Source organism: Lagenorhynchus albirostris, chromosome 2 (assembly GCF_949774975.1).
Source record: "Lagenorhynchus albirostris chromosome 2, mLagAlb1.1, whole genome shotgun sequence".
NCBI classification, from domain to species: Eukaryota; Metazoa; Chordata; class Mammalia; order Artiodactyla; family Delphinidae; genus Lagenorhynchus; species Lagenorhynchus albirostris.
Window position 1 is genome coordinate 148916527 of NC_083096.1, and position 18646 is coordinate 148935172.

At 39.7% G+C, this 18646-nt stretch overlaps 1 protein-coding gene, 1 non-coding gene and 1 pseudogene across 7 annotated transcripts in view; 1 reads left to right on the top strand and 2 right to left on the bottom strand.

Annotated features, from left to right (window-relative positions):
• TESK2 (testis associated actin remodelling kinase 2) overlaps positions 1 to 18646 on the top strand; it is a 127113-nt gene that overhangs the window by 63503 nt on the left and 44964 nt on the right. The gene's annotated exons all lie outside the window — the stretch shown is intronic.
• Positions 4567 to 4639, bottom strand: TRNAG-UCC (transfer RNA glycine (anticodon UCC)). The gene has a single exon. It is a non-coding gene; the product is annotated as a tRNA-Gly (tRNA).
• Positions 9933 to 10589, bottom strand: LOC132516224 (BCL2/adenovirus E1B 19 kDa protein-interacting protein 3-like; annotated as a pseudogene).

The following is an 18646-nucleotide window of genomic DNA, read 5'->3' on the forward strand; positions in this document are numbered from 1 at the left end:
GGCAAATGTGGAATGGTTTAGTGTTGGGGAGACTGGTAGCCAAGAGATCAGTTAGGGGGCATCTACAATGTTTGAGAGTGAGATGGTTGAGTCCTGATTTGATGTTCTGCTTAGGAATTTTTAAAAAAAATAAATTTATTTATTTTTGGCTGCATTGGGTCTTCGTTTCTGCGCACAGGCTTTCTCTAGTTGTGGCGAGCAGGGGCTACTCTTCGTTGCAGTGTGCAGGCTTCTCATTTTGGTGGCTTCTCTTGTTGTGGAGCACGGGCTCTAGGCATGTGGGCTTCCGTAGTTGTGGCTCAGTAGTTGAGCCACATAGGCTCAACTACTGAGCCACATAGGCTCAACTACTGAGCCACATAGGCTCAGTAGTTGTGGCTTGCGGGTTCTAGAGCGTAGGCTCAGTAGTTGTGGTGCATGGGCTTAGTTGCTCTGCGGCATGTGGGATCTTCCTGGACCAGGGTTCAAACCCGTGTCCCCTGCATTGGCAGGCGAATTCTTAACCACTGCGCCACCAGGGAAGTCCCTGCTTAGGAATTCTTAAGCTGATTATATTTTCATCTTGTTTAAAAAGTAGTATTTTTATTGTCTTATTATTATTGCAGAAGGGATACATCATCACTATGGAACATTTAGAAAATAGAATTAGCAAAAACAGTAAAATAAAAATTTTCCTTAATCGCAGCATCTAGGGATCAAACTAGTGTTAACGTTTGGCGTATTTCCTGCCAATCTTTTTTATTCACCACTTCTTTTTTTTATTCTCTTCACTATGAACTTGACTGGTGATTGCATGGGAAGATTGACTTTAAACAAATTTTATTCCATGACAGCAAAATTAAAAAATATAGTTGTTATAGGGACTTCCCTTGTGATCCAGTGGTTAAGACTTTGCCTTCCAGTGCAGGGGGTGCAGGTTCGATCCCTGGTTGGGGAGGTAAGATCCCACATGCCTCGTGGCCAAAAAACCAAAATATGAAACAGAAGCAATATTTAACCAATTCAATAAAGACTTTAAAAATGGTCCACATCAAAAAAATCTAAAAAAAAAAAAAAAATATAATTGTTATATAAGAAGTAGAATAGTATAGTATAATGATTAAAAACAGGCTCTAGATTCTAGATGAAGCTGCCTGGATTCAAATTGTGGATCTTGGGAAAGTTACTTAACCTCTGAGATCCTTAGTTTTCCCATCTATAATGAGGTAAATTACAGTAAATCCCTCACAGAGTTGTTATTGAGGATTAATTTAGTCCATATAAAGCACCTGGCTTGTGTTAAGTGCCCAGTAAATGTTAGCTATTATTATTAGTTTCTTTTCCTCTGGCTAGTTTTTTAAATGTCTCATTGCATCCCATCTGTCTTTTATCATTCATTCACTCACCAAGCATTTGTTGAGGGTCTGCTGCTGTTTTTTGTCTTTTTTTAAAAAATTTATTCGTTTATTTATTTTGGCTGCCCTGAGTGCCCTGGTTGCGGCACTCAGGATCTTCATTGCGGCATACAGGGTCTGTTTTTTTTTTTTTTTTGCAGCATGCATGAGGGATCTAGTTCCCTGACCAGGGATCGAACCTGGGCCCCCTGCATTGGGAGTGCAGAGTCTTACCCGTGGACCACCAGGGAGGTCCCTGCAGCTGTTTTTAATACATTCAAGGGTTTTCTGCTAGAGTAATGCTGTTGAATAGAATAGAACTTTCTGAAATGATGGAAATGTTCTTTATCTGTGCTGTCCAATAGCCACATGTGGCTAATGAGCATTGACATGTGGCTAGTACAAACAACGAACTAAAATTAAATTACCCCATGAAGCTTAGTGGCTACTATATTGGACATCCTGGCCTACAGTCCATGTACATCTTTGCTCTTGTTTCACTAAATATATATGTGTTTCAGCCTAGAAACGTGGTGATGTGATGAATACCATTCCTATTCTGATGTCACCTTGATCTACTTTCTTAGCCTATCTCTTTTGCTCAGGAATGACACACCTTTCCCTTTTATATAAAAAATCATATTTGCTGTCAGCTAAGTTTTCTAATATGTAAAAGGTAGTGTTAATTCTATCTTGATCTTTACAGTGAACCAACAAATGAGATAATGTACATAAAGCCTATGGATCTGTTATAATCCACAGTAAGCATGAAAATTATTATGATTATTGTTAACCATGGTGGGTTTGCACTCTGATGGTGACTTTTTTGTTCTGCATACGCCATCTGTCTCAAATATAGTGCAGTTAAAAGCATGGACATGGATTACTTTTTAAAGAAGTTCTAGTTGTTTATATCTTTCATGTTTTTGTGTCTTTACTTTCAATGTATATTTTGAATACAACAAAAGGAAATTATCCTACTAGGGGCCTAGAGCAAGCAGAGTCCTCTTGGCTTTTGTTACCCAGAGGAGTACTATAGCAGTAGAAGCATTTTTTATACTTCCCTAAATATCAAACTATGCATAACTATGTTCCAGTCTCAAAATGCTTAGAATTTTTATTTCCTAAATGCTTTTCAAGTTGTCTTAGAAATTTATTGTTAATAGTTTATATTTTTTATAATTCAAATTTTTTGTTACTGTTTGTTAGTATGGCTCTTAGTCTATTTTCAAGCTGTTAGTATAGGTTAGTTAGTTTTTATAGGTGCAAAAGCTGAGGCAGAAGTATGAACCAAAGTTTCCCCTCATACTGAGATTATGAGATTTAAATTGGGACGAATCCATCTCTTGGAACCCTAGGATTTTCACAGATATGCCTCCTCAGGGGCTTGGCCCCAGGAGGGAGGTTGCTGAGCAGCTAAGGCTTTCGGTTTCCATTTTTGCTTCATCCAGCCAGAGTAGCTTCACTTTGTATCTGTTTTATATTGAACTTCCATATAAGAATTTTGAAGAAAAGGTCTCCACTTAAAACAAAGAAAACGTTGAAAATTGCTGCATTAGTGATTTTTGAAGGCCTACTTGGGAAAAAAGGGTATCTGTATGACCTGCCAGATGGTGGGTATCTAATCCTCTGGGCATGGCTTGGTCCTCTGCTGCCACAGCTATTTTGTGCCCAGCAGGAGTGAGTGAGCTGAATTTTTGCAGTTTTATTTCTCTCTTTTTCTTGACCCCAACCTCCCTACTTCCTCTTTTCCTTTTATCTTTCTCCCTTCTAAGATTTCTAGTTGGAAGGAAAGGAGTGGGCCTGACGAGTCATAGAGGCAAGTAGGTGTGTATATTTTGTTTGTGTGTATGTATTTTTTTTAATACATGGATACAGTTAAGATTGGTTGTTTTATCATCAGTTGCTCTAATTTATCAGTTTAAAAAAAGAACAATGAAGTGCTTTGTTGAGTGCAGGGACTGATAGTTTGGGCCTCTTGTGAATAAGGTTGTTTATGCCAGGAAGTCTTACGCTCAAGATCTGTAACCCAATACCATGCCTTGCTCACTTCCACTCCCCAATGGCCTTTTTGAGGACCTGTACCAAGATTTGTTCTCATACCTCTTTGTTATTCTTCATGCCATGAGAAATTTAATATTTCTTTTAGACTCCTTGTTCACATTCTCATGCTTACTTTTCTTTAGGTCACATTCTGAATTTATTTTCCTATCTACCAATTTTTTTCAGAATTGTTTTAGCTCCCCTTCAGAATCCATTTGCAACAATATGATTGCCATTTTGTTAAAATGAAGAATATGCTTTCAAATAACCAAATATTTGTTTGGAGCTACTCAGTCCAGCCCTGTGCTAGGTAATATCATGGTGAATAGAAGAGAAGTAGAGGGCTGTCTCCCAGACAGTCTCCTGAGGAAGCAAACTGTACATCTAGGAAACAGATTAATATCCGCTAATGCTATGAGGATACGGCAGGGTATTTTCCCAATCTCAGCTATTAAGAGAGCACTCTTTCCAGTTACCCATTATGAAAATCCCAAAGTCATCTTTGGTTATTTCTTTTATTCTTTGCTTCTAATCAGAAGCTAAGCTCTTGATTCTAAATCTTCAAAGACTTTTGCATCTGTTCCTTCCTTTATGCATCTGTCAATTCAGTCCTCTTCACTTTTGCCTGGAGTGAGTTATTTTTCCTATCTTTTTGCCCACCTTTCACTCTTCCTGATACATAGCTCTAATTGTATAGCTTATTTCTTAAAAACCTTTTGTGGCTCCCATTTATTTCAGAATTGAGTCAAAAATTCTTTAGGCTGACAGCTAATGTCTGACCTGTTTTTCCAGCCTTATCTTCAACTATTCCTCTTATGCATTTAACACCACTCCATGATTTCCTAATTGTGTTCTCTTGGACAAGTTATTTGACCTAACACCAATCCACGATTTCCTAATTGTGTTCTCTTGGACAAGTTATTTGACCTCTGGGCTTTGGTTTCTCCTTTTGTTAAATGAGGGGAATGGACCAGGTTAGAAATCACATTGAGTTAATGTTGAATAATTTTTATTTTATTTTATGTTAAAATATTTATTTATTCATTTGGATGCGCTGGGTCTTAGTTATGGCACGTGGGATCTTTGTTGCTGCATGTGGACTCTTAGTCGCGGCATGCAGTCTCAGTTGCAGTATGCATGTGGGATCTAGTTCTCTGACCAGGGATTGAACCCGGGCCCCCTGCATTGGAAGCACAGAGTCTTAACCACTGGACCACCAGAGAAGTCCTTGAATAATTTTTAAATGATCAGGTTTGAAAAATATATTATCTCAGAGTATGTGTGTGTGTGTGTGTGTGTGTGTGTGTGTGTGTGTGTCTGTGTGTGTGCTGTTCAGAATAAATGGGAAGCATTTAAAAACGATGGATTGGGACTTCCCTGGTGGTCCAGTGGTTAAGACTCTGTGCTTCCAATGCAGGGGGCCTGGATTCAATCCCTGGTCAGAGAACTAGATCCCACATGCCGCAACTAAAAGATTCCACATGTTGCAACTAAAAGATCCCATGTGTTGCAACGAAGATCCCATATGCCTTAACTAAGACCCGGCTCAGCCACATAAATAAATTTTTAAAAAGTATTTTAAATAGGGCTTCCCTGGTGGCGCAGTGGTTGAGAGTCTGCCTGCCGATGCAGGGGACATGGGTTCGTGCCCCGGTCTGGGAAGATACCACATGCTGTGGAGCAGCTGGGCCATGGCCGCTGAGCCTGCACGTCCAGAGCCTGTGCTCCGCAACGGGAGAGGCCACAACAGTGAGAGGCCCGCGTACCAGAAAAAAAAAAAAAAAAATTATTTTAAACAAATAAATAAATAAATAAAAATGATGGATTAAGGTGCATCTTTTTGATTTTATCATTGAAATCCTAGTGAGTAACTAGGTGAAAGAGTGTCGATATAGCCCTCAAAGCAAATTTGATAATACTAGCATATTGGTAAGGGGGGGTCTTAATATTGTTTTCTCTTCTCTGTACTAAGGTAGAAAGTCTAATGACTTAGGAATTGAGTCTAAGTTCTAATTTCATATAACCAGAAAGTTTCTGTAAAATAAAATGTGGAATAAGCTTCAGTACTGTTTATGTCATCATCTGTGGAGAGTGAAGTAGTACAACCCCAGAAAGAAGGTGATTTTAAAAAAATTTATTGAGATATAATTGACATATAATGGAAGATGATTTTTAATATAAACAATGGCTACCATTTATTGAGTATGTATTATGGACCCCCGTTGATCGTTTTCCTACCCCGCCCCCATATTTTACTTTCTAGACCTCTCCCATCTCAGCAAATGGAATTGCCATTCATCTATTATTTAGGCCAAAAACCTAGGTGTCATCCTTAATATCTTTCCTTTACACCCTACCTCAAACCTTCAGGTAGTTTAGCATTATCTTTAAAATATGCCCTGTCTGCCTACTACTTACTACCTCCACAAGCCAGCATCCTAGCTCAGTTCCCCTCTTGCCCCATGGTAGCCAGATTGAACTTTAAAAAGGTAAATCAGATCATACCATCCCCCACTGCTGAATTTCCTTCTGTGACTTTTTGTCACCCTTCAAATGAAATCTAAACTCTGAGCTTTGATGTACAAGGCCTTAATTTGTCCTGCCTGCCTCTCTGACCTTATTTCTGATCACTCTTCCTGTAGCTTACACCATCCTAACCACCACCCTTACTGACCTTTTTGTTTCTCAAATGCACCAACCTCTTTCCTACTTCAGTCTTTGTACTTTCTTTTCCCATTTCCTATAGTAATATCTTTATCCCAGAATTATTTGGCATGCTTCTTCTGAGATATCCCCTCCTCATAGAGGCTTTTGTTGACTAGCCTGTCTAAAATAGCCATCCAATATCACTATTTATCCCCTCATTCTGCTTTGTCTTTATAGTTCTTATCATCTTTGAAAATATCTTATTTATTCATTTGTTTACTTATTGTTTATAGCCTCCAGGGTAGGGTGAGCTCCCTGAGGGTAGAACTTTATAATGTTCACCGCTGTATTGGGTTAGCTAAAAAGTTTGTTCGGGTTTTTCCGTAACATCTTATGGAAAACCCGAATGAACTTTTTAGCCAACCCAATATTTCCAGTGCCTATAAAATAGTATCTATAGAAGCAGGTACTACATAGAAGCAAGCCAGTTTGCATCACAGAAACCTACAAAACTTAGAGTTCACCTCTGGATCTGAAGGTGGATGTCAGGCTTGGGCTGAAAATAGGAGGACTATTGAAAGTCTTTTCAGGGATAACTGGGCCTAAACGTCACCATCCCCATTCTTTGCAACAATCAGTTAAGTCTCACCCACCCCGACAAGAGATGAATTTTTATTTTGGGGAAAAAATTGAACCAGAATGTTAGAATGCTTACCGACCTTCATACTAGGTAAGCATCTAAAATGACAGCAGATGGGAAAGGAACGTTATACTGAGAAGAGGGAGATGAAGGGATTGTCTGCATACTGAATGGTGAGGCTCTTGAGACTTCTAGTCCTCTTCTATCATGTGGCTCTTAAGCAGGTAGGAATCATCTGCCTCCCACCCACACCCCCACCACCTGCCAGGAAATTGGTGGATTTGGAGAAATTGAAGAGCCCCAAGTAAAAGAAGAAAACTTTAAAATGTAACTACCAAAAAACCTTCTAATTACTATCTTCTAAATATATATCCTTCCAGGAGAGGTTAGAGAAGGAGCTGCATCAATGAAACAAGAATGGTATACTATAAAATAGGAATAATTAGAGAACCACAAAGATTCTTGGAAATTTAAAAATATAATTATTTATTTATATATGGTTCTATATGATTATTTAGTTATGGTTTTATTTAAACCATTTGACTAGAAGGCCAAGGAGATAAAGTTGAGGAAATCATCCATTAATGGAGAAAAGCCAAAGATGGAAAATAAGAGAGAAAAGATAAGAAAATTAAAGGATCAATCTAGGAAGTCTGTTTTTGACTAATACAAGAACATTTTCTACAACTGAAGAGCATGAACTTCTAAAGTGAAAGGTCCTACCAAGTGCCCAGCACAATGAATGAAAAAAAAGACCCACCCCAGAGCATATGATTATGAAATTTTAGAATATGGGCAATAAAAATAAGATTCTAAGCACTTCTATGGGCAGGGGGGAATGAGATGCCATATAAAAGACTGAAAATTACAATGGTATCAGACTTCTCAACACCAGCTCTGGAAGCTCTACCGATGGAACAATGCTTTCTGAGAGAAAATTATTTCCTACTTAGAATTCTATATCCAGTCAAACTACCAGTCAGGCATGAGAGTAAAGACATTTTCAGACATGCAACATTTTGAAAACTTTGCCCTTGCAAAAGCTTTTCTTTTGAAGCTTCTGGGGGATGTATCCCATCAAAAACAAGGGGGTAAACAAAACAATTAAGTAAAAATAAAAAGGAAGGTGTAAGATCTGGAAAGAAGGGTGATAGCAAGACCCAGGGTGACTGCTGGATAACAGTCTAGAGAATAAGCAGTCCAAACTGGAGTGGGAGGATCAAGAACTCTAGGAGAAATATTGGGGAGTGGGGTTTAAGGAAAGAATTCATGGATTTCCAGATGTGTTTGACATGGTGGACATTCATATTCAGAAGAATTTTACAATTCTGTTGGAGACTTTGGGAAGAATTAATGGTAGGCATATAGTAACTAAGCAAATGAAAAATTAGGCAAAACATTAAAAATTGTGCAAGAAATAAAGTGTATTCATAATATATTACTTGGCTTAGTAGTGATTATAATCAGTCATAATAATGCAAATGCTGAGTTTTTGTTTCTCCTAAATATTGATTTTACCCAAAATTGTCTTTTACCCAGTATTTGAAAGGAAGTAATTTAAGAGGGTGGAACCCTCAGCTTCCACACTGGAAAGTCAGTAGAAGGTCAGAAATAGCAGTATAAGTATGTTAGCTAGAGCTGTATTGGTAAATAGAAGAAACAGTAAAAGAATTGTTACTTACTCAGGGGAGTAGGATTCAGTGGTGATATGGGCAGCCCTGGATTCTATTTTCATTATATACCTATTTGAAGCTTTGTAAATTATAACTGAGGAAAATTAAGTTAGGAGGCAATTGCAGTCATCTAGAGAGAGCTTGGACTATGGGTAGCAGTGTAGGTGGAAAGAAGTAATTGGATTCTGGATATTTTTGAAAGTAGAGGCAATAGAATTTCCTAATGGATTGGGTGTGGGATATTAGCACAAGGAAGCAGGAATCTAGAATGACTCTTACTTAGGTTTTTGACTTGAATGACTGGGAGAATTGAATTGCCAGTAACTACATTGGGGAAGACTGAATAGGGGACAGCTTTGGGGATGGGAGATCAGGAGATATCAAGTTGACAGTTGGGTAAACAAGTCTGGAATTCAGAGGAGAGGTTCAGGATGGTTGTGTCTCTTAGTAGTTAGGGGACCTTAGGTAAGTTATATAACCTCTGTAATCTCAGTTTTCTCATCTGTGAAGTAGAGAATAATAATAGTACTACTGTACCAGGTTGATGGTGATGCCGAAAACTTGGCCTCTCTGCACTGGTGCCAAATCGAATCTCGGAGACAGAGTTTTGGGTGAAGTGAAAAGGAATAGCTTTATTGCTTTGCCAGGCAAAGGGGGACACAGCGGGCTTGTGCCCTGAAAAACTGTGTGTCCCAACCTGGGGAGATTTGATGAGTTTTATAGCAGTGGTTCAAGGGTGGGGTTGCTGATAAGGATCAGGGTGTGTACAGGGCCTGCATGCCTTTAATCTGGCCTAGGTGGTCTCCTGATGAGCTTCTTGAAGTTAATCGAACTGTGATCTTCTCTGGAATGAAGAATGCTAAGTCTTCCATTTGTTGGGGGTTTTAGTTCTGTAGAAGAGCTCAAAGATATTGTTATGTGTATCCCTTGAGGTGGAACCAGGGCCCTGCCCCAAGGCTGCACTTTGTTTTTCTCTCTCTCTTTTTTTGGTTTAAAATAATTTTTTATTGCCCAGGGTATTTTTTTCTAGTGTCTTATTTTGTTTGTTTGTTTTTGTTTTCTTTTTTAATAACTGTAAATTCGAGCTTAGAGAAGCTTGCCTTTGTCTTGAAAAAACAATAAAGCTTTTATATCAATTGCTAACCTGGTCTCATTTTAAGAGAATGATGGGAGTTATCTTGCAAGAGTAAAATTTATACCATGAATGATGCAGGTCTAAGTCTGATGGTACTAAACGGAGACAACAGCATTGTTGACAAAATTAAAAATAATCTGCTGGTGGCATTTGCAGAAAAGAAGCCCTTGCAAATATCTAAACAACAGTAAACTCTGTTAGGAAATTCTAAAGTGTTTTATGGGCCAAAAAGGGAATAAGGTTAGTAAAATGCCTCAACAGAGTTTGAATAAAATACTGGATTTGAGAGTTACTGGAACTTGGATATGTAAAAATAGGTTGTAGGTTGGGTCATGCTTACAATGGTCTCAAGTTCAAATAAACTACTGTGACAGTACACCACTTCACAAGTCACACTCTTTCCCAGGGGCTCTTCTTTTCCCTCAGTAGGTACTGGCAGAAGATGTGCTTAGTTGTTTTCCAGTGTAGATGCCTAGCCCCAAAGCCAAAACATGGGAGAGGAAGAGAGATGGAATGAACACCTTAAGAAATTCTTCAGATCAAAAAAAAAAGAAATTCTTCAGAGAAAATCCCCCCTTTTTTCATGGCTCCACTTTTCCTCATGCTTAAGGAAATGGAATGTTTAGGGTACCTGAAGTGGAACTCCTTAGGTGGAACGTTTTCAGGTCTACTGAACCAGTCAGATACCCAGTCTACGATTTTCTTCAAAGAATTCACTTCTTTCTCTCCTTCTGCAATTTCTTTTTCTGTCTGAGACCTATGGTCCCTGCTGGTGTGCATTTCCACATCAAACATGATCTGCCCACCTTCTTGTGGGGAAGGACTATCTCAGTGAGAACTGCCTCTTGAACTACTCTGTCCAGATTCATGTTGTGCATCCAAAAGAATCTTTTCCATATCTCCATTGTGGATAGAGGATGAGGAGGGTACATGTTCTAGCCCCCCATTTTTCCCATTGCCATTGTCATTGGCCTTGCTGCTGTTCATGGGGAGCTCCACCTCAGCTCCACGCTGAGGCCGGCTGGTTGGGGCAGAGACTGTTCACCTTCCTCACAGTTGTTGTTGTCTGGGGCCGGCGGCTGCTGTACTGAGATGACATTGTCGCAGCAGGACTGTCTGGTTCTCAGGCAGCAACACTAGACTTTGTTTCTTTTCTTTTATTTTTTTTTAACGAATATCTTGTTTTTTTATTTATTTTTTATTTTTGGCTGCATTGGGTCTTAGTTGCGGTACATGGGTTCTCTAGTTGAGGCGTGCAGGCTTAGTTGCTCCGCGGCATGTGGGAATTTAGTTCCCCAACCAGAGATCAAACCTGTGTCCCCTGCACGATTCTTTACCACTGGACCACCGGGGAAGTCCCCTGCACTTTGTTTCTTGACTGCTCCTCCCTTGTCTCTGCATCCCCTCCCTTCCCAGATTAGCAGCTGTTTGAAAGGCTTCTGTGCCAAGGAGCCCCACAAGGTCCTACTCGGTTTCACTGGGAGGGTTAAATGAAATAACATACATAAAGAACTTACCATGGGACTTCCCTGGTGGTGCAGTGGTTAAGAATCAGCCTGACAGTGCAGAGAACACAGGTTCAAGCTCTGGTCGGGGAAGATCCCACATGCTGCTAGAGCAGCTAAGCCCGTGCGCCACAGCTACTGAGCCTGCCCTCTAGAGCCCGCACACCACAACTACTGAAGCACGTGCGCCTACAGCCGTGCTCCACAAGAGAAGCCACCTCACCACAGGGAAGAGTAGCCCCCGCTCACTGCAACTAGAGAAAGCCTGCACACAGCAACGAAGACCCAACGCAGTCAAAAATAAAGTAAATAAATTTATTTTTTAAAAAAAGAACTTATCACAATGCAAGGCACTAAATCTTAGCTATTATTTTTATTACTGATGCTGCTATTATTATAATCCTCTGAAGCATCATATAATAAGGCTGTATAGCATAAAGCTTAAGAGTTAAGGATCCAAACAACAATAAACAGATAGCGTATTAAGCAAAACAAAAAGAGTTAAGGATCCAGTCCTGACTGCCATTTGCTAGTTGTGTGACCTGGGGGAAGCCACTTAATCTGTCTTCAGTTTCATCTGTAAAACGGAGATAGTAGTAGTACCTATTACATAATGTCTTCATAAGGATTAAATGAGGTAATTCCTATAAAGTATTTAGAACAGTGTCTGACACATTATAAGTGCTCAGTAAATGTTATCTACTATTATCATTATTTGTGAACTCCTTAAAGAAAGAACCATCATGTTTATTTCTATGGCCCCCACTTGATCCTCATTGCCTGGCACTGTGCTTAGTATATATGTGACAGGCCGTAAAAAAAAAATTTAAGTGTTTATCTATGGAGACTACAAACCTTGCACTTAGTATTTACTTGATACCTGCCTGTTGTATTGAATTCGGGAAGAAATAAATCATTGGGAGAGTGTTTCAGAAGTATGCTCACATAATTTGAAGTTTGTGTTTATATTTTGCTATTTTGGTGTGAGTTTATGAGTAATTGTAGACTAAAGGATAAATTTGGGAAGGGAAAAGAAGCTTTTTCAGTGCTTGGGGAGACAATCTATATACTTGGGTTTGTGGATTTTAGTTCTCCTGAACTTCATGGATTTAAAAAAAAAAGCATTTGGGGAACATTTAAAGTCACTGCACATATATGTATTAATAGTTCTGCCTTTGTCAGGAGACTTGGTATTTTGCTGCTTGCATGGCAGTTTTGAGCAATGTGGTTTAAAATTTTCTATGAAATAATGAAAATACAGAATGAATTCATTCTTAGTCTCATTTTACTTTCAGTTGTTATTCAAGATAGAGGATATTTTTCTCTCAGAAATCTAGGATGTTTTTATATTTATTAAACTGGTTTAATATTTATAAGCAAGCAGATCTAATTTAAACTTTTTATATATTTGTATTGTTTCACTAAGAAAAAGTAAAATTTGACCATGAACTTGATTTGTCCTTTTGTTATTATATATAGTGCTATTGACATGATCTAGTGATGGCTGTGGAATGTTTATTCTGCCTGTAGCTATCTTAAAATTGGACTATAAAAACCATGGAGAGGGCTTCCCTGGTGGCGCAGTGGTTGAGAGTCCGCCTGCCGATGCAGGGGACACGGGTTTGTGCCCCGGTCCGGAAAGATCCCACATGCCGCGGAGCAGCTGGGCCCGTGAGCCATGGCCGCTGAGCCTGCGCGTCCGGAGCCTGTGCTCCACAACGGGAGAGGCCACAACAGTGAGAGGCCCTCGTACCGGGAGGGGGGGGGGGACATGGAGAGAAAAGAGAAAGCCAGACTGAACCAGCTCTGCTTAGTGTCACCTGATGTGAGGTGGTTAATGTCTGTTCAGCTGAGTTTTCCTTATGAGTTTTCATATCTATGACCTCGCACAACCAGTTTTCCATGATGTAATACCTCTAAAACACGTTTGAACTGCAGCAAGCCTTACCCAAGGATAGTACTCCTTTTTTTATGGATCTAACATTCATAGCTCTTTTGGGCCTTGAGTTCTGAGCCATTTCCCTCTCTTCTCCTTTTTGATTATTGGTAATTTTTTCTAGTCTAAGAGAGCATTGGTATCTTTGCTTTATTTGGGAGTAAGATGCAAAGCAGTTCATTTTATTTTTTTATTATTAGCTTTTAATTAATTAATTAATTAATTAATTTATGGCTGCGTTGGGTCTTTGTTGCTGCACGCAGGCTTTCTCTAGTTGTGGCGAGCAGGGGCTACTCTTCACTGTGGTGCACAAGCTTCTCATTGCGGTGGCTTCTCTTGTTGCGGAGCACAGGCTCTAGGTGCGTGGGCTTCATTAGTTGTAGCACACGGGCTCAGTAGTTGTGGCTTGCAGGCTCTAGAGCTCAGGCTTAGTAGTTGTGGCACACGGGTTTAGTTGCTCCGTGACACGTGGGATCTTCTTGGACCAGGGCTCGAACCTGTGTCCCCTGCGTTGGCAGGCGGATTCTCAACCACTGCGCCACCAGGGAAGCCCCACACTTTAATATTTTACTGTAGGTTTATTTCAGGCCTCTTAATTGTTTTTTTACCAAACTTTGGAGTCAGACATTTTTCTGGAAAGACAAGTACAGGTCAGAAGAACTCTTACAATATGGATGGTGCTTTTATTGCTCAAAGTTGGCAGTAGAAAGACTTTTAAAGCTAACCAGTAAGATTTTCATTAGTTTACAGATAGATAGTTTTTTATGAATCAAAATGAAATTATTATTGAACCACTGGCCTTTTTCTTCCATACTGATTGTCACAGAACAAAGCATAGGCTTTGGAGCCTAATAGATCCAGATTCCAGTACCTTCTCTAATCTTTGTCAAGTCACTTAAATACTCTGAACCTCATTTTCCTAGATGATAAAATGGGGATAATTTCATCTCAGGTAGTACCTATAAAACACCTAGCACAGTTTCCAGGTATATTGTAGGTAAGCAATAAGTAGTAATTTTCTTGACAGCTTTGATACAATGGCCACAGACCTCTTACTAGGTCCTGTTATGCAGAATTGAAGAGGTCCAAGTTTGACAGTAATGTCAGTGTTTTGTTTTTCAGAATGAGGATAGTTAGATGTGTTTTAGACTATAATCACACCTCTCCCTCATTCTTCTGTTTAGGTAATAAACATTTGAGAAGGCATAACATTTAAACTTTAATGTTTAACTGTGAGCTTTATACATAACTGAGAGTTCAATAAATATTTGACCCACTGGATGTAAATGCCACGAAGGAACATAATAACATTATTATTTTCCTTATGCTTGTTTAGAAAGAGTCAAATCCCAAAGTCTATCCTAGATCTGTGAGCATTATAACATAGAATAGTGACCCATAAATTTTTTTGGTTATGTATTATTAGTTTTCTATGGCTGCTGTAGCAAATTGCCACAAACCTAATGGCTTAAAACAACATAAAAGTATTATCTTACAGTTCTGTAGGTCAGAAGTCTGATGGGTCTTACTGGGCTAAATTCAAGGAGGGCTGTGTTCCTTTCTGGAGGCTCTAGGGGAGAATCTATTTTCTTACTTTCTTCAGCTTCTAGAGTCTGTTTTGCATTCCTTGGCTTGTAGTGCCCTTCCATCTTCAAAGCCAGCCAAGGCCAGTTGAGTCTTTTTCACATTGAATCCCTCTGATACTGACTCTTCTGCCTCCCTCTTCCACCTTTGAATACCTCTTGTGATTACATTGCACCCACTTTGCTAATCCAGGATAATCTCCCTAATTTAAAGCGAGCTGATTAGCAGTCTTAATTCCATCTGCAGTTTAATTTATTCTACTTGCCTACTAACATAACATATTCACAGGTTCTAGGGATTAGGACATGGACATCTTTGGATATCTTCTGTCTTCCATAGTATCCCATTAGGAAAACATTTTTGAGCACATCCCCAGGTGCTACGATCAACCCTTATTAAATATTAGTAAAACTTAATTTCTCTTTTTCATATTAAAAAAAAGTAAAAATTCTAATTTTCTTTCCATTCTTCAGTCTTGCTCATTCCCCAGTTTTGGAGACTGCTGGCTAATAGTAGGGCCTTGAAAGGTCCTGCCTTGGAATAAGATTTTTTTTTTTTTTTTGCGGTACGCGGGCCTCTCACTGTTGTGGCCTCTCCCGTTGCTGAGCAACAGGCAACAGGCTCTGGACACTCAGGCTCAGCGGCCATGGCTCACGGGCCCAGCCGCTCCGCGGCATGTGGGATCTTCCCAGACCGGGGCACGAACCCGTGTCCCCTGCATCGGCAGGCAGACTCTCAACCACTGCGCCACCAGGGAAGCCCTGGAATAAGAATTTTAACTTTTAATTGAATTCAGTAAATATTTACTGAGCAGTAACTATGAACAAGGCAGTATTTAAGGTATATATAGAGACACAAAATCTTGTTTCTTACTCATGTTCCAGTCCAATGCATGTTGTGTGGAGGTTGAAGGGGAGCTCTTTTTAACCTTGGACAGGGTCTCAGTTTCCTCTACTGGGTCTTCTGCGTCTGCTGGCAGACGAAGGAATAAAGTATGGAGGGCAGTGTTGAGGTTTTTAATGGGACAGGCCTGGAAATAATCACTTCTGCCCCTATACCGCTGGCCAGAACTCAGTTTTATGGTCTTAACCAACTAGGAAATGTAGTCTACTTCAGGAGGAAAAAAGGAAGTGAACAAGTAGCCATTCCCTTCCATACGTAACATCCCTGCCCTCAAGAATCCTCTGACTGAGTGGAAGAGGTGGACGTAGCTAAAACATGTAGAAGGCAGGCCTGATAAGTGTTACAATAGAAGTTTAAATGGAGTGATATGAGTGTATAGGGAAGAGAAAGATTAATTTTGATTAGAAAGGTAGACTCATTCTAGCAACAAAATGAAAGTGGAAATGGGAGAATTCAGGACATATTTAGGAGAGGCAGATTATATAACTGAAATGTAGAGAATGCAGGTCGATGTAATAGATAAGGTAAGAGAGGTTGGGGTCAGATCATTCAGACTCTTGAATAACACGCTAAAGAATTTGGACTTTGATCAGGGACTGTGAGCTGCCACAACAATTTTTTGAGTAGCCAATAGCTTCTTAAGTGGAGGGGTTGTGTCTTAATCATTTTTATATCCTTTTTATAACTATATGGAGAGGTAATATAACATTGTGGTTAAGAGCACAGACTTTGGGGGAAAAAAAAAAAAAAGCACAGACTTTGGGAATTCCCTAGCAGTCCAGTGGTTAAAACTCCATGCTTCCATTGCAGGGTGCGGGTTTGCCCTGTTCGGGGAACTAAGATCCCGTGTGACACGTGGTGCGGCCAAAAAAAAAAGAGAGAGAGCACAGACTTTGGAACCCACTGTTTAGGTTTGACTCCTGGCTCTGCCACTTATTAGCTGTTATGACTTTGGGCAAGTTACTTAATTTCTCTGAGCCTGTTTCTTCATCTATATGATTAGGTTAATAAAAGTGTTACTTCGTTGGGTTATCGTGAGAATTAAATGAATACAACGTAGGACATACCTGGTGGCACAGTGGTTAAGAATACGCCTGCCAATGCAGGGGACGTGGGTTCGAGCCCTGGTCCGGGAAGATCCCACGTGCCACGGAGCAACTAAGCCCGTGCACCACAACTACTGAGCCTGTGTGCCACAACTACTGAAGTCCGCGCACCTAGAGCCCGTGCTCCATAGCAAGAGAAGCCACCGCAATGAGAAGACAGCGCACAGAGGCAAAGAGTAGCTACTGCTCGCCGCAGCTAGAGAAAGCCCACGTGCAGCAACAAAGACCCAACACAGCCAAAAGTAAATAAATAAATAAATTTATTACAACAGTGAATATAACATAAAGTACTTAGAGCAATGCCTAGATGGTAAGCGCACTTTGAGTTAGTTGTTATCATAATTATTATGATCATTACCAGTGCCTGGCACACAATGGCACTCAGCAATTTTTGAATGGTCAGAGTTGTGTTTTAAATTATCCCGCAAGTGTTTATATACTGTCATATGCCGGGCAAGGGAATGCTATTAAGAAGCTTATAGTCTAGTAGGGGAGATATAAGGCATATTATAAAACAGTTAAAGGTAGAAAATGATGATGCTATAGCAGTGTGGTGTTGATGGAGTGCCTTGGTAATTCAGAAGCATGCTCGGTCAAAAATACTTCTACTTAGAGGGAGCCAAAGTCTCTGGTCAAAGTCTAGTTTACCAGTAGTATCAGAGTTGGGAGTTTCCTGTTGTAGTCTTACTAACTTTAGAGTAGTGATCAGCTAGCTATCCTTGGTCTACACTGAGCCTTGCCACTCAACATGTAAGTCCATAGACCAAGCAGCATTAGCATCACCTGGGAGCTTTTTAGAAATTCAGAATTTCAAGTCCCCCCTGACCTGTAGAATCTAAGTCTGCAGTTTACATGATTTCTAGGTGATCTGTTTCCACATTAAAATTTAGGAAGCACTGGTCTAAAAAAATCAAAAGCAACGTGAATGTGTGTGTAATATGAAATTAAAAATAACAAAGTTGAGTAATCTAATCACTCACTCTCAAGCATATCCATTAAGAAAGTGCTCCCTTCCCGAGCTAAGTAATTTTACCTTGCATGATTTTGGGTAGTGGTAGTGGAGAATAAGAATCAATCAGAATGTAACATTTTTTAGATCCTGTCTCTTACCAAAAGTGATTTTAAGGCTCGGCCACAGTTTAGATTTTCATTAAAGAAGCAATAAAAATTTCAGTAAAAACTTATTGTTGATATGAAATGTTTTTCTAGGCATAAATCTCTTCCCTGTTAAGGATGAGTAATATTTCCCTTTTAAAGTATATTTTGTTTATAGCAACTGGAATGATTAACTCTGCTCAAGCTCTTCTTCCAATATAAAGCTAATGCCTGTCTCAGCTTGCCAGCTCTGTAACACCATTTTCGACATGGTGGTGGTAGGGAGGAAGTGAGGGTGAGGAGGCCTGGCAGAAAAGTTTCACATAGAGGTAGAATTGTGCGACACCACTGTGATGTGGCGATGAGAGTAGGAAGTGGGGAAGACTGTCACATGAAGCCAGTGCCTGCCTGAATGTGTCATCTGTGACATCTCTGTGGATGGTGTGGTCATAGTGACGGTGGGTCTGGGGGGAAGGGAAGCAAGGGTGTATCACACCCAAACCAAATACTTTCAGCTTCTAGGAGATCCATAACTTTAGAATGTAGCCATTGTTTTGCTAGTAGAATCCTATTGCCTAGCTTCTATATAAATATTTGATTAAATAAAGTAAACACCTCTTGGCTTTCCAGCCTTGTACCTGCCTCTAAATGTTCTTTCTTATAAAACGAGTTTACATTGTGAAGCTAATTTGGTGATTACTGCTTTTTCATTTAAGAAATGCTTGTTTAGCATCTTACGTGCAAAGCATTGTATGTCAGGCACTGTATATAGAAATAAATTAGATGAGATCTGTACTCTTAAAAACCTTTCTTATATTCCAGTCTGGAGAAGAAGTCAGAAAGGTTAAGAGAAGAATAGCTAACATTCTCTAGTGCTTAGTATGTTCCAGGAGCTCAAGTTGTCTCATTTTATCTTCACAATAACCATATAGGTTAGGTAATATTAACATTGCCATTTTGCATGTGGAAAACTCTGAAATACAGAGAGGTCATCAGTAAGTGGCAGA